The sequence below is a fragment of the Trachypithecus francoisi genome, unplaced genomic scaffold, assembly GCF_009764315.1.
Source record: "Trachypithecus francoisi isolate TF-2019V2 unplaced genomic scaffold, Tfra_2.0 Lachesis_group2, whole genome shotgun sequence".
Taxonomy (NCBI): domain Eukaryota; kingdom Metazoa; phylum Chordata; class Mammalia; order Primates; family Cercopithecidae; genus Trachypithecus; species Trachypithecus francoisi.
The window spans coordinates 35,789,349-35,813,453 of record NW_022681465.1 but is presented as its reverse complement, the minus strand read 5'-3'; the positions used below and the strand labels follow the sequence as shown (position 1 = coordinate 35,813,453).

The window sequence follows — 24,105 nt, the reverse complement described above, 5'->3', positions numbered from 1 at the left end:
CCGTCTCTACTAAAAAAATACAAAAAAACTAGCCGGGCGAGTTGGCGGGCGCCTGTAGTCCCAGCTACTTGGGAGGCTGAGGCAGGAGAATGGCGTAAACCCGGGAGGCGGAGCTTGCAGTGAGCTGAGATCCGGCCACTGCACTCCAGCCTGGGCGACAGAGCGAGACTCCGTCTCAAAAAAAAAAAAAAAAAAATGTGATCATATAATAGATACTCATCTGCTCAGTATCTTACAGTTTTTACTTAATAGATAAAATTGAAAAACTTCTGAATGAGCATTCTCTTTAATATCTTCATATTTTCCACAGTTAAATATTTCATATTTTTAATCATTTTCCTATAGATTAATATCTATCTCATTTTATGTTTCCCACAATCCAGTTGTAATAAACATCCTTGTAGCTACATAATTGAGGCTTGTATTTCCATAGGACATATTCACAGAAGACATGTTAAATATACACATTTATATTTTAATGTACTTCACCAAAGAGATTTCCAAGTACTGTAAAATGTGTATTTCCACTAGCAAAATATATTGTAATGTCTTTTTTGTTCTGTTAACATTAGTTGTTGCTAATGAGAGAAAAACATATTGAACATATTATTTATTGAAATGCAGCAACAATAACCTATTTTTTGCCTCAAGTTTTCAGAATGTATGGGCTTGCAGACTTACAGTTTTTAACTCAGTTGCAAATATTAATTCTAATCAATAATAGGTATATTAACTTTGTTTATACTGTATTTTGTGAATCAGCATATGTTTAAAACTTTAGGCCAGGAAATTGTGGTAGCTCACACCTGTAAACCCAGCACTTTGGGATGCTAAGTCTGGAGGACTGCTTGAGTCCAGGAGTTTGAGAGCAGCCAAGGCAACATAGCATGAAACCATCTATACAAAACAAAACTTTATATAGTTAAATATGTCTACCTTTATGTTTTTTACAGTTTCTAGGTTTCTTGACATGGTTATAAGTTTTTTCAAACTAATAGTATGTTTAATCTCTTACATCTTATTTTAGTACACTTAATTTTTACCCTTAGTTTACATATACGTAAAATGTGTTTGTATAAGTAGTATGGCATAATCATCTGTATTTTCTCACATTTGGAATGCTATTTTGGTCAACATATTTGTTAAATCAGTCATGTTTCCACAAAATTAAAATACACCACTGTCAAACATAAAATTTTTAACTATGCATGCACTAGAATCCATTTGTTTCACTCTTGGATTATTTCATTCTTATAGCAATGTCAATTTAAAATTCTGGTGGTTTTGCATTGTTTTAGTATAAGTCTATTATTCTGTAACTATTCTACTTTGTTATAAGTGTCCTGGGTATTCTCAGGCATTTATTTTTCAAATGGAATTTGAGATCTTTTTACCCAACCAAAGAAATAACACATGTGATTCCAATGGAAATTACATTAAATTTATAATATAATTCAAAAAGAACTGACAATTTCATTGTACTAATCTTCCTATCAAAAGCACAGCATGTCATTCTGTTATTCATATTTTCTTTTTGCTTTATTAAGATTAAGCAGTTTTCAAAATATAGCATAACACTAGATATACTTGATTTTAGTTCCATTTTCTCATCCAGTGTTTGCTTTTATATATTTCATTGTTATTATAGTTTTTCATTTCTATATTTTGTTGACTTACTCAAGATGCTACAAATTGCATTTTAATTTTCCCTTTGGGTACTTCTGCTTCCGTTTATGATAGATTACTTGTATTAGACCAACTTATCCTTTCAAGAAGAAATAAAACCACTGTAAGAAATGCCAAAGACTGCTCATTAAACGTGATAGAGTGCAATTAAGAAAGCCTGCATTTTATAGGGCCAAGGTCATGGAGAGAAAAGTATTGACATGAGCCAGACATTCTCTGCCACTTTTCCTTCCAAATATTTGTTGATTGATAGCAATAGAAAACTTAGCAAACAAGCAGAAACTGCGGTTCAGAATTTATGGTGGTCTCATGGTGTTAGAGAGCTAAATAATTTCAATGCAAGCATACAAATTCTGTTAATACTAGAGGAGAAAGATCCTGTGGAAAAGGGAACTCCAGAAAAATGAGCCTGCCTTTCTGTGCTGTTTTTATCCTTGAGGCATTAGCAATTTCATACAGTTATGGCGCAAAGGATAAGAAATTGAGAGAATATATTCAGGATCTAAATTAGGTATCAGCAACTTGGGATACTCCAGTTAAATTCATCCCAACACTCGTTTTTGTAAATAAACTTTTATTGGAACAAAGACACAGCCATTTATGCATGTGCTGTTTGACCTACAAAGCCTAAAATATTAATCATTTGGCTATTCAAAAGAAAAGCATGCTGACTTCTGTTTCAACCCAACATTTTGATTGTAAAAAGGAGTTTCTTAGCAAGTGTGTTAGGAAAAGACGCATACCGTAGAACTGCCTAACGAAAGGCCAACAGGAAATTGGCTAACCTTCACAAGGACTGAAATACCCTATCCCTGTTTAGACCAGGGAAAGTGTTTCTTTCTTCAAAATGTAAAGTATATTTCCAGAAATACCAGAAGATGGAATAGAAATGACAAAAATCAAAAAGAAAAAAATCAAACAAAGGAAACAAAGGCAGAGATGATGGAGGTATAAGAATTCTAGACACAAATTTTAAAATTCCTGCAATTAATATATTCCACAGAAAATGGAAAAACTGAAAATTCATACCAGAAAACTAGAATCAATAAAAATAAAAAATCGTGGAAATGCTAAGTCTGAGAAATACAGTTAACTGAAATTAAACATTTAGTGAGTAAATTCAAAGTAGAATAACAAACCGAAGACAAGTAAGGTAGAAGATAATAGAGAAATATCCAGGAAAATAAAGAAAAGAACAAAAGAGCTAATGGTCAGTCATTCATGTAAGTGAATTCACAATAGAGAGAAGAGAAATAATAGGGAAGAATGGTAACTGAAGAAATATTTGTTGTGAACTTCTCAAATGTGATCAATATCAAGCCACAGATATAAAATACTTATTATTTTTGTTTAAAATACAATTTTTGAAGTTAAATTGAAACTGTTACTTCTATTGAAAATATTCATCTGCTAAGAGCCATCTTATTTGTGTCTGTTCTCTTTCTTTCGCTTTTTCTGTCTGATGGGTTGCTTTCTCTTGCTTTCTCACTAAAGCTCATTCCTAATCCTGGAGTGTCATGGCAGTGATGTGGAGAGAGGTGCAAAACAATGTATTCCTTGCCTAAGAAGAGACAATAGTCAAGTTTTCAGTTCCAAGTTACTCTAATTTTTAGGGTACAGAGAGCTCAACATACATGCCAGTGTTTTGTCCCGCACCTCCTCTGGTGCACAGGACAAGCTAGCGCTCCATGAAACACTCAAGAAAAAGATGCAGTCTCTCCCAGTATGAGGGCTGGGATCCGGGATATCCACAGGCCGGGTTCTCTTTGGAGTCCATCTGATTTCTTTAGATCTTCATCATAAACTTCCCTCCACTTGTTCCAAAATGATCTGAAGCCCAGTGGGGAAAATTAATACACCAACTCTCTCTTTGAGACTGCACTTAAAGCTGAGGCCTTGCTACCAGACCCTAACCCTCAGCAGCTTTGTGGCAGGTGAGAGATAAAGTAGTTTAGTGGCAATTAGGATAATGACAGCAGGGCAGTAAGTATTAAAGCTGCCATCATTTTTTATTCTTGTAAACTTGCTTCTTTAAAAATGTATTTAAAGATACTGTTTCTTCAGAAATACTTATTATTCCAAAATCCTTTTAGACATACCCAATTCTAAAGGAAATTTCATGCAACTGAAATAAAAGCCAAGAATAGATGATTATTCTTATATGATAGTTAAATCAAACAGATCATTAGTGGTAACACCACTATAATATTTTTTTTTCTTTTGATGTGCCAAATAGTTATATGCAGAATATAATTTTACTAATAGTATCTCCTTTTGAATGTACTCCACAAAAGTCTATTGTGGAGTCTAGGCTGAAATAATTATGTATTTAGACACATCAATTTCAATAGGAAGTTATGAAAATAGAATCATTTCTTCTTTTAAGCATAGATTTGTTGATTTATTTTTTATTTTTTAAATTCCCCATGAGAAGATAAAAAAATGATAACTATAAATTTCTGAGCCAAGTAACTTGACGAGGGAGGTATGATATTGAATATTATATGGGGGATTGCACAGAGATATATTCAATATACTTTATATTAAAAATGCCATTTTTCCAATGATCATATCATAAATAGAAGTAAATAAATAGATTATCAAACATTCGGCAGTCAAGAATTCCTCAATATATGGGTCCAATATATTGAATTACTAGGATGGAAGTTCTTTTCTTGTTTTCTGGATTTCAAATGACACTGCACTGGCAGCAAACAAAGCTGAACCAAATTAACACTGAACAATGAAGAAAAATGAGTCTGGCATCTTAGCCTAGGGGATTTTGCCAAGGGAACATAGTTTCTTTCCTGATTTCTAAATGATTTCTATTTTCAGAGGGTAAAATGAATCTCCCATTTCACGCTAGTAAAAAAAAAATACTGGAATCAAGAAAAAATAAATGATTTTAAGGAGAAATGCTAATAATAATCCATATTTATATAATAAATGTATGCCTCAGTGTACCATGACTAAAAGTCATAACATTTTTGATTTACCAATATAAAATATATATATACGCAAGGTGGCAAGTAATTACCTGAGGCAAACTTGCATTTATAGGTAGTATTGTTAGAAGAATTTCAAATAATGATTATCCATGATTGTTCAGATACAGAGAAGCACTCACAGAATCCCCCCAACCACTGAATTATGGCCAGTGTCGGTGTTAAAAGGATTTCCAAGAGATACTTCAATAACTGAATTATACAAATGAGGGAATGGAGAAAAAAGAGATTGAACTACTAACTTTCAGTCACCTGTTGATAGAGTTGGAGATCTCAGGTTTCCAGACTTCTACAGAAGGGAACATATTATTATGTCCATTTAATGACCAGATATCAACTAATATTCAATAGGAACAGCTGGAATTTTCTCACATCTACTTACTATAAATTTTAGATATATTTCTCACTCAATATTATGACCTTTAAAGAAGACAATTATCTAGCAAATTATCTGGAGTAGAAAGAGGGGAATATATTGTTATAGGAGATAGAAAGAAATTATTTGGGTAGACAGGGTAAAGGGAGTCCCTGGCAGAAAACTTTCCTTCAAACTAAAAGCAGCTCTGAAATAGCTTCCTTTCTAACCTCATGTAGTTCAAAGAAATAACTTATCTTCTAACAAAGAGCAACCTGAAACATCAGGCTGTAAAAACAGATAAACAACTGGGGCACAGAAGGAGGTAGGGGAGTCTCCTGGTTAATCACCAAACTTCATACTCAAAAATGGACCCCCGTAAAAACACTGGGCCTTAATAAGCACCTTTCTTTCCCTATAGGCACACTAAGATATAGAAGCTAAAAGAGGACTAAGAAGATTCTGGGGATATTACAGGACACTGCAGACTGTCAGTACCCAGGTACAGGAAAATGGCTCACTCTTTGTACCACCTCCTAAGAGAAACTCAAACAGTTAAAACTCACCCCCACCCCCTTTTTGGGAACCCTAAGGCTCAAAAAGCCTTTAACCAGCTCAAGTAAACCTTACTGAAAACACCAGCCCTCAGTCATCCCATAGGGAAAACTTTCAGTCTCTAAGTATCAGAAAGGAAGGAAATAGCCCTGGAAGTTTAAGCTAAGGCTTGAGGTCCAACTCAACAGCCATTAGGTTGTTTGAGCAAGGAACTTAACTTGGTGGCTAAAGGATGGTCAGCCTGCCTCCAAGCAATTACAGCGGTGGCTTTCCTGGTACCAGAGGCCACTGAGTTAACCATGGGGAATAACTTAACTATGTGTACCCCACACAGTATAGCAGGATGCTGTCCTTTAAGGAAAGGCTCTAGCTACCATAAAATTGCGTCCTCAAATTTCAAACTTTTCTGCTAAAGGGATCTGCAGTCTACTGAAAAACCTGCCCTTGCCTGAACCCAGCCATTTCTCCCAGAGAAAACTGGAGAACCTGAACATAATTATGAACAGGTAGTAGAGCAAACTGGTTAAAAAAAAAAAAAAAGTAAGAATCACTGTTTGCATTATCTGTAAAGTTTTAATTAATGAAAAAGGATTTTCTTAAAGGGTGCTCAGTTTCATCGAAAGTGGATATCCAAGCTCTAGGTATATTTAAAAGGCCTTTATGTTTTTCTCTTCATAGATCTTGTTTTCCTGGAAAGGAATTTTAGTTCAGTCGACTGAATTACTTTTTTCATTGTGTCTTGCCACTCTTAGTGCATGCATGAAAGACCCTAAAATGAATTCTGGTGGCCTGGGACTACTTGGGAAAACAGAAAAGCAGCCACAAATCCCATTTTGGGAAAAATCTGTTTTACTCATGGAACCCCTGGAATTAGAGGTGAGTAAGTAGCTCTCAAAATATGTCTTTGTCTTCTGGCTATGCTTTTTATGAGGCCCTGGAATTTGTAGTCCTAGTTCTGTTCTTCGAGTGTCTCACTAGGAGGCCTAATAATCCAATTAGGAAACTAGCCAATGAAAAATCTCGTAACTACTGGATCTTCTTCTGTTTGTCTGTGTGGCTATATATGTGTTATGTGTGTAATGTCTATTAAAAAGGGCTATAATTAATTGGTCTAAGAACAATAAGCGCTTAAATCAAATATTTTTAAGGGAAAAGTAAAAGCTGTGTTACTTTTCAGTTCACATGACTTTAATCTTTAGAAATAAAAAGTCTTAGAAATTATTGGTCAAATACAAATGTCTTTAAGGTGTAAAAATGTGGTCTAAATTACACAGGTCAGATACTAGGTTTGCTAAATATTTTAAGGTTGTAAACACTTCTTTGGCCTTTAAAAACTGTCAACTTGCCTGCTTCACAATTAGTTAGAGCAGGGAACATATGGAAGTAACCATGCCCCAACTATGCTAAAAGGAGTCAAACTTTACCTACATCTAGCACATAATTAAAACAACCTACCAGATTTTACATTAAAGTTGAAAATTGCTAAGAGTTACCATTATGACATGTAATGGAAACTACTGAAAATAAACCTACATGCAAGGTGTATAAAAAAACAGTAAAATGTGTTTTTATTTAACGATTATAAGAAGGCAGGGAAATGTACATTTTGTCTAGAAATAAACAACTGTCTTAAAGTAGAAGGTTTAAGCAAATGGTAAAAAGACTGTAAAAATTAATCTTTCAAAGGAAACTCTGTGTGTGAACATATTAACTACATTCAAAAGGGTATTACATTTTTTTTTTTTCTGTAAGCACTATAATAAAAGTAGAACAAGGTTTTCTTAAGGTGCCAATTCACTCTTTAGCAAAATTTGTAGAGGGTTATACAAGGTTTGTGAAAATCTCACTTTGTGGTCAAAATGGTTAAGATTATGTAGAATTGTCTGCAAGATTTCATTAAAAATTAGGGTTAACATTAATAGCAAACTAATGCATGGGTAAAATTTAACTTTTCCTCTTGAATGGGATTTTCATGTAATTAAAAATGCTGATGAATGGATTTTGCTTTTTCAAATTTTTGCCTCATCATTTTGGCAAAACAAATAACTTATGGTAATCTAAAATTCTATTTCATAATATCAAGTGTTCTAAATTCTCAACATATTTAACAGGCTTCCCCAAATCAAACTTTAGTCTCAGGGTTTTCTTTCCTGACCCCTAGATTTTGGGTGCTGCAGAGGGCCCCTGGAATACCCAGAAGAGAGATAAACAGGATTATTTAACATGTTTAGGCACATGGAATTGCCAAAATGATGTTTAATACTCTTCAGGTTATATTTTAGGGAATAATATCAACATATGTTCCAAAACTGTCTGGGCTGTCTAAGGTTCTAGTGTCTGAATATATGCTATTAATCACAATTAAGGTTGTTATGTTGGGTTATTGTAAGCCATGGAAATAACCAAATTTGTCAATCACGTTCTTGACTGTAGCCATCCTGAACATTTTGTCATTTACAGACATTTGCCTTGTTTTAATTGTCTTCAAAAGATGGTTTATAATGAAGCTGTGGAACTTTAACAGGTGCTCTTCAATGCAAGTTTCTGATAACAGAAAAAATGCATAGGACCCAAAAAGCTGAAATGTTTAGGAATATCAAGCAGAACAAGAGTTAACAGAATGGAATGAACTCATAGAAAATTAAAGCAATATTCTTAATTTATGCTTGGAACACTGCCGATTCTTATTTTGTTTTTCAAAGTCAAGGAAACTTTCTTAAAGGCTTTTAACAACTAAACAAGTTATACTCCTGTGAACAAGATTTAAAACATGTTTGTTTCTCTGTACCTAGTTTCTCTAGAATGTGGAAACTAGTTGTAAGTATTCTTGAATTACAACAATATAGTTGTTTGCATCAGTACAACAAGAATCCATTTTCTTTTTCAACAAGATACAACTGGAAAAACTGTTTAACTGAGGCTTTGAGTGGAATGGTGTGTTTCCCTTTAAGGAATGAAGCTTGACTTGCAAAGCCAATAAAATCCCCTCAAGAAAACTGGCCTCCTACCTGTCTACACAGTCTCTGAGATTATTGACCTGTGGTGAGCAGAAAATGTCACTTTCTAACAGGCCTAGGAACCCCATGCTTCTAAAATCTCAAGAAGAAAAAAGTTTAACCAACTCACAGTTATTTGAAGGTAAAAACCCATGGCTGGGCTTGGTTTTAAAAAGTCCTATCTGAAATTCCTTGTGGTACAGAGAGTTCCATCAAAGCCAATCAAAAAAGCCTATAGAGAGGTGATTACTCTTGCTTCACTTCATGCACATAATCAGGACAAGTATACGACTAAAGTTTATTTTGCAAATAGCTCAGTCCTAAGTTTTTTTTTTTTTTTTAACAAAATGAGGACTAGAGAGAGAGAAATTATGTTTCAAAATTTGTCATATATCTGTCATTGACTTCTAGTCTCATTAGTCAGTTTTAAATTCTTGCCTACATTTTAAACTAACCATGCTAATTCCTGTAATCCAACCACATCTCCAGCTGTGGCTCAAATAAAACAGAAAGCGATAGGTAATGTAAAAATCTGGAACAATGTTCTAGCTGGGCAATTATCCTATAAATCTTGCCAGGCAGCCTATAACTCCAAGGTTTTCTGTTTTTGGGAAAGTAAGACCAAGAAAATTCAACAAAGCCTAGCCGCATACACTCACTTAAAACAGCACAACCCATCTAAATGGCTCACAGGTATCAAACAAACTCTGCTGTCATGATTATGGTCTATAGTGCACCCACTAATAATGGTAGTCTTAATACTCATATTTTAACCTCATATTCTAAACCTCCTTGTAAGGTTTGTTTCTTCTCACCTAGAAACCATCAAGCTTCAAATGCTGTGGCAAAAGGAGCTGAAAATGAAACTGCCCTTCTACTGGCCACTCTTAAATTGACCCAGGAGGAGCACTAGCTGCTATTCCCATACCATGTCCCTCTCCAGCAGGAAGTAGCCAGAATAAGTTGTCGCCCAAATCCCCCTAACAGCAGTTAGGAATTTCATTCATGAGGGAGAGTTTGTTATAGGAGATAAAAATAAATTATTTGGGTAGACAGAGTAAAGAGAGTCCCTGGCAGAATACTTTCCTTCTAACAAAAAGCAGCTCCGAAATAGCTCCCTTTCTAACCTCATGAAGATCAAAGAAATCATTTCTCTTCTAACAAAGAACAACCTGAATGATCAGGCTGGAAAAACACAGATAAACAACTTGGGCACAGAAAGAGGTGGGGTCATCTCCTTGGTAATCACCAAACTTCACATTCATAAAATGGGCCTTAGTAAAAACAATGGGCCTTAATAACAACATTCCTTTCCTTTTTTTTTCTTTTTAATTATACTTTAAGTTCTAGGGTACATTGCACAACGTGCAGGTTTGTTACATATGTATACATGTGCCATGTTGGTGTGCTGCACCCATCAACTTGTCAGCACCCACCAACTCGTCATTTACATCAGGTATAACTCCCAATGCCATCCCTCCCCCCTCTCCCCAATAGGCCCTGTTGTGTGATGTTCCCCTTCCCGTGTCTAAGTGATCTTATTGTTCAATTCCCACCTATGAGTGAGAACATGCGGTGTTAGGTGCTGGAGAGGATGTGCAGAAATAGGAACACTTTTACACTGTTGGTGGAATTGTAAACTAGTTCAACCATTATGGAAAACAGTATGGCGATTCCTCAAGGACCTAGAACTAGAAATATCATATGACCTAGCCATTCCATTACTGGGTATATACCCAAAGGATTATAAATCATGCTGCTATAAAGACATATGCACACGTATGTTTATTGTGACACTATTCACAATAGCAAAGAGTTGGAATCAACCCAAATGTCCATCAGTGACAGACTGGATTAAGAAAATGTGGCACATATACACCATGGAATACTATGCAGCCATAAAAAAGGATGAGTTTGCATCCTTTGTAGGGACATGGATGCAGCTGGAAACCATCATTCTTAGCAAACTATCACAAGAAGAGAAAACCAAACACCGCGTGTTCTCACTCATAGGTGGGAACTGAACAATGAGATCACTTGGACTCGGGAAGGGGAACATCACACACTGGGGCCTATCATGGGGAGGGGGGAGGAGGGAGGGATTGCATTGGGGAGTTATACATGATATAAACGTCATGCACATGTACCCTAGAACTTAAAGTATAATAAAAAATAAAAAAATAAAAAAATAAAAAAAAAAAAAGAAAAAATTCAGAAAAAAAAAAAAAAGAAAATGTGGCACATATACACCATGGAATACTATTCAGACATAAAAAAGGATGAGTTCGTGGCCTTTGTAGGGACATGGATGCAGCTGGAAACCATCATTCTCAGCAAACTATCGCAAGAACAGAAATCCTTTCCCTTTAAGCACACTAAGATAAGGAAGCTAAAAGCAGGGGGCTGGGGGAGAATCCCTGCAGCTGTGCAAGAAGATGAGATGTCTGGAACAGACACAGAAACTCTCCCTCCCAGATAAGGAAAACAGAGCATAGAAAACTAAGAGTCTACCTACGGAATTAAGGAATTGGGTGAGAGCTGATAGAAAACTCTGTGCTATGCAGATAGGACACCTGATTCCAACTAAATCTTCAGGCCTTAGGAAGATAAGACACCTCTCCTCACTAGTCCATTTATAAAATCCCTGACTTTTTATTACAACTCGGCAACCCGCTCAGGACTCCTCCCTGTGACAGAGAGCTGTTCTTTCCTTTTTCCTATTAAACTCCTGCTTCAATCTCACTCTATGGTTGTGTGTGTGCCCATGACCTTGATTTCCTTGGCTATGAGACGAAGAACTTTGGTATTTACCCCAGACAACAAGGCTTCTTCAGTACAACTGAGACCTTCTAGGTGTTGGAGAAATGAAAAATTTGCTGGGTAAAAGTAATAAACCTGATCTCCAACATGTTAAGTATAAAATGTCAGCAAAATAGCATTCACTTGATTGCACAATGGAGAAAAGAAACAAATAGTCTCAATGGGTTAAAAGCGATGGATTTAATACCATATAAGGCCTATACAGAGGTGATTAAGTCTTAATAGGACTTAACAGGAAAAACAGGACAGAATAGCAAGTGAAAGGAGTCCGATGGTACTCACTGCATGGTGATATCCCAGACGAGCCCCTAAGATGTATCCAGAGTTGGTTCCTGCCGGTGGGTTCGTGGTCTCACTGACTTCAAGAATGAAGCCGCGGACCTTTGTGGTGAGTGATTAATAGGATTAAGTTTAAAGTTTTGAATGTCTTTTGACTGAATACACGCGTTTCCCTACACAATACAAAATATAAACTAAAAATATGAGAGCATACCTCAAAAGCTGTGACATTGAGAAATGAAACATGATGTTATTTTTAGGTGAGCATAAGTTGGTTTTCATTATGAAAAATGTATTCTGGAAAGTAGATTGAAGTAGATGTGTTATAAATGAACAAAACAATACTAACCCTATTTAAGTTCAATTAAATTATAAATGGATTCCTCTATGTAAGGGAGCTTGACATATGCAATTGAGAGGTGAAGCCAGCTGAACTTCCTGGGTGAATGGGGACTTGGAGAACTTTCCTGTCTTACAAGAAGGTTGTAAAATGCACCCATCAGCCCTCTGTAAAACGCACCAATCAGCAGGATTCTAAAAGTAGCCAATCGAGGGGAGGATTGAAAAATGGGCACTCTGATAGGCAGAAACAGAACATAGGAGGGGACAATAAGGGAATAAAAGCTGGTCACCCCAGCCAGCAGTGGCAACTCATTTGAGTCCCTTTCCACAATGTGGAAGGTTTGTCCTTTTGCTCTTCACAATAAACTTTGCTACCACTCACTTTTTGGGTCCATACCATCTTTAAGAGCTGTAACACCCACTGCAAAGGTCCACGGCTTCATTCTTGAAATCAGCCAGACCACAAACCCACCAGCAGGAACCAACTGTAGACACAATGACAATGCAGTAGGCAATTATCAAAGAAGGTGTAAGCTGTGCATTGGAATTTCCACAACTATTCTGAAATATACAAAGCAGTTTTCATATAAAGACAATGGATAGAGGTTTGAAATCAAATCTGTAAACAACTTATGACAGAAAAGCATTTTGTCTTTTAGGAAACATAGTGAGCTAATTGTTCATCTGCGAACAAAGAATATTAAAATATGAATGACATAAAAACAATTCTTGAACCATACAAATATTTTGCTTTCATCTTTATTTCACATGACTTTATTTTTATTTGAAATATGTTTCAGCAGCATTTGAAATCGACTATTTTTTCAAAGTTCATTTATAAATCTGTGATCATTTTAAAAACTACATTTTTGAAATTACTGTAAGTTCTGTGAAAAATAAAAGGGAAGTATTAGACATTATCCTTGCCCTCAATAAGTTCACATTCTCATTGGAAAGGTAAAACTTACTAAATAAACTTAAGAGTTTATACTTACTAAATCACTGAAAGATTTCCTGATTAAATAATGGACTAAATTGAGAAGAATAATCTAGAACCATACTATTTGAAAAATCACACAAATCAGACATGAATTTAATATGATAGGCAACATAAAGATGTTATAGACTTTTGAACAGAGAATTAAATTATTTTTCCCCTATTACACGTCAAGACAAAATTAGTTTTGAGAAGATCAAACTAGCAGTAATATGGACAGATAATTAAAAAGGGAAAAAATGGAGTTAGAGAGACTCTTAAGAAGCTATTATTATGATCCAGAAATGGAAACAATTAATCATCTCAATTTATGTTCTGCTTATGAGAGTTAGATGGAAAATTGCATGTTAGTGATTTAAGATGTTTTAATTACTGACTTTCATGCATGTTAGATGTAGAGTGACAATAATATGTAGTCAAAAATGACTTTAAGGCTGGGCACAGTGGCTCAGGCCTGTAATCCCAGCACTTTGGGAGGCTGAGGCAGGCAGATTACAAGGTCAGGAGTTCAAGACCAGCCTGGTCAATGTAGTGAAAGCCCATCTCTACTAATAATACAAAAATTAGCTGGGTGTGGTGGCAGGGGCTTGTAATGGCATCTACCCAGGAGGCTGAGGAAGGAGAATTGGTTGAACCCAGCAGGCAGAGGTTGCAGTGAGCCAAGATAGCGTCATTGCACTCTAGCCTGGGCTACAGGGTAAGACTCTGTTTCAAACAAAAATAAAATAAATAAAAAAATAAAATAAAATGACTTTAAAAATTGTAACCTGGAATACTAAAAGGATGACAGTGCCATATAGATCTGGGGAAATTATTAAGGAATATCTATATTAATGAAAGCAATCTTACATTAAGACTATGAAGAAATAGCTAGTATTAAACATTACAGCATGAAGCAAAGATTACCTACTGTGAGGAATTTAGATGAATAAATTAACAACTTGGAACACTTTGCATCTTCCCAGAGAAATTAAATCCCAAATCCTGCTGAGTATCCATTTACCATCACAGCAAGAAAAAAAAGAAAAACAGACTAAGTGTCAGAATTTCATGTGGCTTGCATATCGTAAGGTGAACTGGATAAGATAGCCACAAAATAAGGAGCCACAATAAATATTACAATATAGCATTATTTTTACGCCAGTCCTACACATTTTACAGAAACTCTAACCATGCTTATCAATTTCCTTCAGTTTTGCAAGTTCCTAGAGTGTGTTTTATATGTGATCCAAAATCTACTTTTAGTAATAATTCATATGACTGACATCTATTGTTTTCTTTAGTTACTTTGAACTTTTTAAACTACCAAGTCCTCTTAAGGAAATGATTGAAATTTCCATCAGTGTCGGCTGAAGGGGCTGTTTCTACAAAAAGGTTTTGAAAGTATTGAAGACAGCTCGAATGCTGTCAATGGCTGTGCCAAAACTGGTAACAATGCCTGAAAAATGGATGCCTAGTGGAATATCCCTGACTCCTGCTGCTGCCAAGGTTGCTGGCAATGACACTGCTGATGCTTTGTCCTCACAGTGGGCTCCTCAGTTAGTCCTTCCTTCCTTCCTTCCTTTCCTCCTTCCTTCCTTCCTTCCTTCTTCCTTCCTCCCTCCCTCCATCCCTTCCTTGTTTTGTGTTTTCTTTTTTCTTTTTTTATCCTTTCCTCATTTATTTATTCATTTGACTTTTTAATTTTTCATATGAAAAACAAATTCATAAACACTAGACTGGAAAACAATCTTAGTGTTTTGAATGTAAAATAATCTTTCTCTTATCAAGACATGTGGTCCTTGGGCCACATAGGTGGGTTTTAGCCCTGTATCTTCAAAGTTTCATAGGCTAAATTTCTAGTAAAAGTAGGTTATTCAAGCAGAAATAATAGAGCATAAATAAAATATATCGGGCAGGTGTAAATATTGAAGTCAAATACCATGCAGTGAAAAGCAAATTCTCTCATGAAACCATGGAGAAGGTTGTTTCAGTAAGTGAAGTGGAAGAACATGGTGGCAGCAGTGGCTGCAACTGGGGCCCCATTAAGCTGTCAGACATTGGGAAAGGTGACAGTGGTATACAACACTGTAAATTTCAGTTAGTACCACGAGGCCACATCCTCTTGGAAAATTTATTTTCCCAGAATAAAGAAAAAAAAAAAAACTAACATTTTAGAGGAGGAAATCTATTGCCAATTATAGGGAATCTCTTCTCCCAATCACATAATTTCATTCCCAGGCAAAGATAATATCCTAAATATCTAGTTAAAGTGAAGCCTGATAACAGGGATAGAGGTAGAGTATAAGATATATTAATACAAACTGAATAGAATGAGTTGCTAACACATTAAAGAGAAAGATAGTGAGAAGAGACTTATTGAATATAGCTGGTTTTAAGACAATATTATCATATAATTTTGTTTTATGAGCATTTTAGACATTCCAGAAAAAATAATATTGCTGTAGAAAACTCTGTAAATGATGAGCATGAAGAATGAAATTCAAGCTCCTTTTAAGCATTCATTTTAAACAGATATCCTGTCATTCAGTTAAAAAAGGAAACATGTTCTTATTTATGACTTTCCAAAAGAATCTGATGATATCTAATCTCATGTCATTTTCAATAAATTATAAAATAATAGTAATATGATCCTTAAGAACCCTGAAAGTGATATTTGTAAGGTGGGAATCTTCATGAAAATAAAAAGAAATAAAGAGAAAGTCCACAAGTGCAAATATTTAAATTGATACTTAAATTAAGAGAGAATAAAAATCTTAAATCCTGGAGAAAAAATTTCAGATTAATATCAAATCACAATTATTCAAAGAATTAAGTTATCAAAACTGCAAACTTTATATTTTATCAAGTACACATACAATCTACCTAAAATATAAACCACTTCATTTTGTACTATTTTGCTTTTTTTAACACTTATATGTATATAAACATTGCATTTAATTTTATATTTTCCTGTTTATGACAAGTTATCGCAACAATTTGTGTAAGAAGACACAGTGTCTGAATCCAATCTTCCTTCACTTTCCGAAGGTCAATCTTTGACAGAGAGGAGCGGCTGGTACAAACGGATATACAGAATTTCTTCTATATGTTTCTGGATCTATATTTAATTTCTCAATTTCCCAAGGAATCACACCACTGTAAATATCAGGCCTTTAAAAACATACTGGACTTTGAAGGGACTGTTTTTATCTAAATAGCATGTTACATGGGCTGCCTACTGTGAATGCTGTATTTTGCTTTTATGTTTGATCATTCATTTATTATTTCCTTCTCTAAACATGAAAGCAGACATATTTCCATGCTAATAATGCAACGTTACCCACATTATTTGGTTAGGAAAACCTTTTCTGCATCCAGTGAACAAACTCAGATTTATTTTTGCCCTTAAATGCTTGTCATCTTTTCCATCATGAACCCATGAGATTCATATATCCAGGTGCAGTAATTTAGCCTGCCACTTACCTAAGAGCTGTGGTAATGCTGTGAGTTTTACCTTTCATTGCACCTCTGGTGTTGGTTCATTTCTCATCTTCCATGCCCCATAGAGCTGCTCCGAGTACAGAAAACCCTTTGAAGTCACTTGAAACTTTGTGCTCCGATGAGGCCTGAAGGACATGCAAAGTAAGAAAAATGGTCATGCTTGCAAATAAGGTGAAAATTCAATCATCTTTACTAACAGTATACATAAATGCATATCTGTGTGTTTCTGTGTGCAGTAAAAACAGCAAACTTTACTTTTGCAAAAACAGAACGTGTATGTGGATCTATCTATTACACTTAAGCCAACTTATTTCACATATGAAGAAATAGACTAAGTATATTAGTGAAAGTAAATGCCTTCGGGTATCATGTAAAAGGTATTTACTTGCATAGTAATATCCAATCTAATATTTAATATACTGTATATTCCTTTTAAAATAATGTACTTTAAGACAGACTTTGAAGAAAAACAAGGTTAATTTTTCTGATATTCTGATATCCTTAACTACATAGGCAAAAGTTTAAAAATTAACTTAAAAATAGTCTTCATTTTTCTTTATAAGCATTTTCCAGTGTGCCAATAAATCGGCAATAAATGAGCATGCAGTTTTGGGACTCCATTTGCAAACCACGTTCTCACTTGCCCATCAGCAGTGCCAGTAAGGCTCTGCCAATAGCGGGAGCTAGAGGACGACTGCAGGGCTAGAGAATTTCCCTTGCGCTTTCTGCCTACTTTCTGTTCCTGTCAGCTTTACCCAGGCCCAGGTTTAAGATTTGGGAAGATTTTTATTATAATAGCTTCAGCAATTGAATCGAATTTGCATTTTTCCCAACATTTACAGAATCAGTTCCATCACAGGTCCTCAGAAACACTAGCCCTACTGCTCAGCACCCACTCCTCAGAAATCTGGTATTCATCTTCTTGGGGAGCCTTCTCCAAGTTACTAAATTGCAATCATTTCAGTCTGTTCCCTTTGATTATCCAGTCCTAAGGATTTCAGTTGTCCCTGCAATTATTATCTTTGTGACACCATGGTTAAAACAGTTTTGTAGTAAACTGTCTCATGTTAAAATGTCTGATTTCATTTCTGATTTCTGAATTGACTCAGAATGGAGCATGTATTTACTTTACTCCATAATTATTTAAGAATTTTATAAACATGATCACAGATTTGGGGTCTAAGGGACAACTGACAGCAACCAGCTGTCCTAGACAAACCAGAACATATGGATATCCTAGATATGAGATTAAATGTAATCCTAACTGAAATTCTGGGTAGCAATGTTATTTTAATAGTTAGAACCAAAATTCTTCCTGGAGTTGGCCTCACATACCTGGAATCTAAGAATTACTGCCTTTTCTTTTTCTGTTGCTAGTCAGGTTGCAATATTAAGAATTGAACTCTTAATATGACCATAGACAGAATTACTGGTATTTCAAGAACTGGTAACACACTACTGATCTTTTGTAAGAACACGTTTGATTATATTTCTGCTCTGCCTAAAACCATTCAATGGTTACCCAATTACATAAGATATAAAGTTGAGATTTAGAGAGTCGTTTCTCTGAGAAGTCCCAAACAGTGGGTAATATGTTTCCTGAATGAATACTCCTAGAACACTTACCAACTTACTGATACCATAACATTCAAAATAACATTATAATTACTTGTTTACTTGTCTGTATCACGCTTTAAGTTATAATGTCTATGAAACCAGAACTTACGTTGTGTTCATCATTGCTAGTGAGGAACACATTGTCTAGAATACAGGATAATCGAATATATATTTTATTTCTACTTTATATATACACAAAGAAAACTAGTGAAGGCAGTACTAGAATAAGCTCCCATTGTACAGGGTCAGCATTTCAATTTTTTGGATGGTTCATAATGCCTTTTAAAGTAAGAGTACAGATAATTGGGAAGGAAGGAGATGCTCCTTTATCATCAGAAAAAGCAATTTATTCTGAAACAGCAGACAATACGCTAACAGAAGCCAGTTATTATAGTTCTTTATCTGTTGTAGTCAAAGGAAATTCTTCCTTAATTCTGACAATTGAGTGTAAACCTTAATGTTAGTTACTTTCATCATTTATTTGTGCCTTCATTGGTATTTTATTAACAGGTTAACAAAGACTAAGGAATACACTGAAGTAAAACATTATCCTTCCAGGAATCATTCTTATTCTTTCTTTTTTTTTTTTTTTTAATTTATTATTATACTTTAAGTTCTACGGTAGATGTGCATAACATGCAGGTTTGTTACATATGTATACTTGTGCCATGTTGGTGTGCTGCACCCATCAACTTGTCAGCACCCATCAATTCATCATGTATATCACATATAACTCTCAATGTAATCCCTCCCCCCTCCCCCCTCCCCATGAAAGGCCCCAGTGTGTGATGTTCCCTTTCCCGAGTCCAAGTGATCTCATTGTTCAGTTCCCACCTATGAGTGAGAACATGCGGTGTTTGGTTTTCTGTTCTTGTGATAGTTTGCTAAGAATGATGGTTTCCAGCTGCATCCATGTCCCTACAAAGGACGCAAACTCATCCTTTTTTATGGCTGCATAGTATTCCATGGTGTATATGTGCCACATTTTCTTAATCCAGTCTGTCACAGATGGACATTTGGGTTGATTCCAAGTCTTTGTTATTGTGAATAGTGCTGCAATAAACAAACGTGTATATGTGTCTTTATAGCAGCATGATTTATAATCCTTTGGGTATATACCCAGTAGTGGGATGGCTGGGTCATATGGTACATCTAGTTCTAGATCCTTGAGGAATTGCCATACTATTTTCCATAATGGTTGAACTAGTTTACAATCCCACCAACAGTGTAAAAGTGTTCCTATTTCTCCACATCCTCTCCAACACCTGTTGTTTCCTGACTTTTTAATGATTGCCACGCTAACTGGTGTGAGATGGTATCTCATTGTGGTTTTGATTTGCATTTCTCTAATGGCCAGTGATGATGAGCATTTTTTCATGTGTCTGTTGGCTGTATGAATGTCTTCATTTGAGAAATGTCTGTTTATATCCTTTGCCCACATTTTGATGGGATTGTTTTTTTCTTGTAAATTTGTTTGAGTTCTTTGTAGATTCTGGATATTAGCCCTTTGTCAGATGAGTAGATTGCAAAAATGTTCTCCCATTCTGTAGGTTGCCTGTTCACTCTGATGGTAGTTTCTTTTGCTGTGCAGAAGCTCTTTAGTTTAATTAGATCCCATTTGTAAATTTTGGCTTTTGCTGCCGTTGCTTTTGGCGTTTTAGACATGAAGTCCTTGCCCATGCCTATGTCATGAATGGTACTACCTAGGTTTTCTTCTAGGGTTTTTATGGTATTAGGTCTAACATTTAAGTCTCTAATCCATCTTGAATTAATTTTCGTATAAGGAGTAAGGAAAGGATCCAGTTTCAGCTTTCTACTTATGGCTAGCCAATTTTCCCAGCACCATTTATTAAATAGGGAATCCTTTCTCCATTTCTTGTTTCTCTCAGGTTTGTCAAAGATCAGATTGCTGTAGATGTGTGGTATTATTTCTGAGGACTCTGTTCTGTTCCATTGGTCTATATCTCTGTTTTGGTACCAGTACCATGTTGTTTTGGTTACTGTAGCCTTGTATTATAGTTTGAAGTCAGGTAGCATGATGCCTCCAGCTTTGTTCTTTTGACTTAGGATTGTCTTGGCAATGCGGGCTCTTTTTTGGTTCCATATGAACTTTAAAGCAGTTTTTTTCCAATTCTGTGAAGAAACTCATTGGTAGCTTGATGGGGATGGCATTGAATCTATATATAACCTTGGGCAGTATGGCCATCTTCACTATATTGATTCTTCCTATCCATGAGCATGGTATGTTCTTCCATTTGTTTGTGTCCTCTTTGATTTCACTGAGCAGTGGTTTGTAGTTCTCCTTGAAGAGGTCCTTTACATCCCTTGTAAGTTGGATTCCTAGGTATTTTACTCTCTTTGAAGCAATTGTGAATGGAAGTTCATTCATGATTTGGCTCTCTATTTGTCTGTTACTGGTGTATGAGAATGCTTGTGATTTTTGCACATTAATTTTGTATCCTGAGACTTTGCTGAAGTTGCTTATCAGCTTAAGGAGATTTGGGGCTGAGACAATGGGGTTTTCTAAATTATAATTATGTCACCTGCAAACAGGGACAGTTTGACTTCTTCTTTCCTAACTGAATACCCTTGATTACTTTCTCTTGCCTGATTGCCCTAGCCAGAACTTCCAATACTATGTTGAATAGGAGTGGTGAGAGAGGGCATCCCTGTCTTGTGCCAGTTTTCAAAGGGAATTTTTCCAGTTTTTGCCCATTCAGTATGATATTGGCTGTGGGTTTGTCATAAATAGCTCTCATTATTTTGAGGTACGTTCCATCAATACCAAATTTATTGAGCTTCTTTAGCATGAAGGGCTGTTGAATTTTATCAAAGGCCTTTTCTGCATCTATTGAGATAATCATGTGATTCTTGTCTTTGGTTCTGTTTATATTCTGGATTACGTTTATTGATTTGCGAACGTTGAACCAGCCTTGCATCCCAGGGATGAAGCCCACTTGATCATGGTGGATAAGCTTTTTGATGTGCTGCTGAATCCGGTTTGCCAGTATTTTATTGAGAATTTTTGCATCGATGTTATCAGGGATATTGGTCTAAAATTCTCTTTTTTTGTTGTGTCTCTGCCAGGCTTTGGTATCAGGATGATGTTGGCCTCATAAAATGAGTTAGGGAGGATTCCCTCTTTTTCTATTGATTGCAGTAGTTTCAGAAGGAATGGTACCAGCTCCTCCTTATACCTCTGGTAGAATTCAGCTGTGAATCCATCTGGTCCTGGACTTTTTTTGGTGGGTAAGCTATTAATTATTGCCTCAATTTCAGAGCCTGCTATTGGTCTATTCAGGGATTGAACTTCTTCCCGGTTTAGTCTTGGAAGAGTGTAAGTGTCCAGGAAATTATCCATTTCTTCTAGACTTTCTGGTTGATTTGCGTAGAGGTGTTTATAGTATTCTCTGATGGTAGTTTGTATTTCTGTGGGGTCGGTGGTGATATCCCCTTTATCATGTTTTATTGAGTCTATTTGATTCTTCTCTCTTTTCTTAAGAGTCTTGCTAGCAGTCTGTCAATTTTGTAGATCTTTTCAAAAAACCAACTCCTGGATTCATTGATTTTTTGGAGGGTTTTTTTGTGTCTCTATCTCCTTCAGTTCTGCTCTGATCTTAGTTATTTCTTGCCTTCTGCTAGCTTTTGAATGTGTTTGCTCTTGCCTCTCTAGTTCTTTTAATTGTGATGTTAGAATGTCCATTTTAGATCTTTCCAGCTTTCTCTTGTGGGCATTTAGTGCTATAAATTTCCCTCTACACACTGCTTTAAATGTGTCCCAGAGATTCTGATATGTTGTCTCTTTGTTCTCATTGGTTTCAAAGAACATCTTTATTGCTGCCTTCATTTCGTTATGTACCCAGTAGTCATTCAGGAGCAGGTTATTCAGTTTCCATGTAGTTGAGCGGTTTTGATTGAGTTTCTTAGTCCTGAGTTCTAGTTTGATTGCACTGTGGGCTGAGAGACAGTTTGTTATAATTTTTGTTCTTTTACATTTGCTGAGGAGTGCTTTATTTCCAATTATGTGGTCAATTTTGGAATAACTGTGATGTGGTACTGAGAAGAATGTATATTCTGTTGATTTGGGGTGGAGAGTTCTATAGATGTCTCTTAGGTCCGCTTGGTGCAGAGATGAGTTCAATTCCTGGATATCCTTGTTAACTTTCTGTCTCTTTGATCTGTCTAATGTTGACAGTGGAGTGTTGAAGTCTCCCATTATTATTGTATGGGAGTCTAAGTCTCTTTGTAAGTCTCTAAGGACTTGCTTTATGAATCTGGGTGCTCCTGTATTGGGTGCATGTATATTTAGGATAGTTAGCTCTTCCTGTTGAATTGATCCCTTTACCATTATGTAATGGCCTTCTTTGTCTCTTTTGATCTTTGATGGTTTAAAGTCTGTTTTATCAGAGACTAGGATTGCAACCCCTGCTTTTTTTTGTTCTCCATTTGCTTGGTAGATCTTCCTCCATCCCTTTATTTTGAGCCTATGTATGTCTCTGCATGTGAGATGGGTCTCCTGAATACAGCAGACTGATGGGTCTTGACTCTTGATCCAGTTTGCCAGTCTGTGTCTTTTAATTGGAGCATTTAGTCCATTTACATTTAAGGTTAATATTGTTATGTGTGAACTTGATCCTGCCATTATGATATTAACTGGTTATTTTGCTCGTTAGTTGATGCAGTTTCTTCCTAGCCTCGATGGTCTTTACATTTTTGCATGGTTTTGCAATGGCTGGTACCGGTTGTTCCTTTCCATCTTTAGGACTTCCTTCAGGGTCTCTTGTAAGGCAGGCCTGGTGGTGACAAAATCTCTAAGCATTGGCTTATCTGTAAAGGATTGTATTTCTCCTTCACTTATGAAACTTAGTTTGCCTGGATATGAAATTCTGGGTTGAAAATTCTTTTCTTTAAGAACGTTGAATATTGGCCCCCATCTCTTCTGGCTTGTAGAGTTTCTGCTGAGAGATCTGCTGTTAGTCTGATGGGCTTCCCTTTGTGGGTAATCCGACCTTTCTCTCTGGCTGCCCTTAAGATTTTTTCCTTCATTTCAACTTTGGTGAATCTGGCAATTATGTGTCTTGGAGTTGCTCTTCTCGAGGAGTATCTTTGTGGCATTCTCTGTATTTCCTGAATTTGAATGTTGGCCTGCCCTACTAGGTTGGGGAAGTTCTCCGGGATGATCTCCTGAAGAGTATTTTCCAAGTTGGTTCCATTTTCACCCTCACTTTCAGGCACCCCAATCAGACGTAGATTTGGTCTTTTTACATAATCCCATACTTCTTGCAGGCTTTGTTCATTTCTTTTTCTTCTTTTTTCTTTTGGTTTCTCTTCTCGCTTCATTTCATTCATTTGATCCTCAGTCACTGATAGTCTTTCTTCCAGTTGATCGAGTCAGTTACTGAAGCTTGTGGATTTGTCATGTATTTCTCGTGTCATGGTTTTCATCTCTGTCATTTCGTTTATGACCTTCTCTGCATTAATTATTCTAGCTATCAAATCTTCCACTCTTTTTTCAAGATTTTCAGTTTCTTTGCCCTGAGTACGTAATTCCTCCTTTAGCACTGAGAAGTTTGATGGACTGAAGCCTTCTTCTCTCATCTCGTCAAAGTCATTCTCTGACCAGCTTTGATCTGTTGCTGGCGATGAGCTGCGCTCCTTTGCAGGGGGAGATGCGCTCTTATTTTTGGAATTTCCAGCTTTTCTGCCCTGCTTTTTCCCCATCTTTGTGGTTTTATCTGCCTCTGGTCTTTGATGATGGTGACATACTGATGGGGTTTTGGTATAGGTGTCCTTCCTGTTTGATAGTTTTCCTTCTGACAGTCAGGACCCTCAGCTGTAGGTCTGTTGGAGATTGCTTGAGGTCCACTCCAGACCCTGTTTGCCTGGGTATCAGCAGCAGAGGTTGCAGAAGATAGAATATTGCTGAACAGCGAGTGTACCTGTCTGATTCTTCCTTTGGAAGCTTCCTCT

At 36.1% G+C, this 24,105-nt stretch overlaps 1 long non-coding RNA gene across 1 annotated transcript in view; it reads right to left on the bottom strand.

Annotated features, from left to right (window-relative positions):
* The window catches only part of LOC117064862, a 371,488-nt gene that overhangs the window by 230,202 nt on the left and 117,181 nt on the right, over nt 1-24,105 (bottom strand). Inside the window, exon 2 of the long non-coding RNA XR_004429714.1 lies at nt 16,501-16,643. This is a non-coding gene — a long non-coding RNA (uncharacterized LOC117064862). The remainder of the gene's footprint in view (nt 1-16,500; nt 16,644-24,105) is intronic.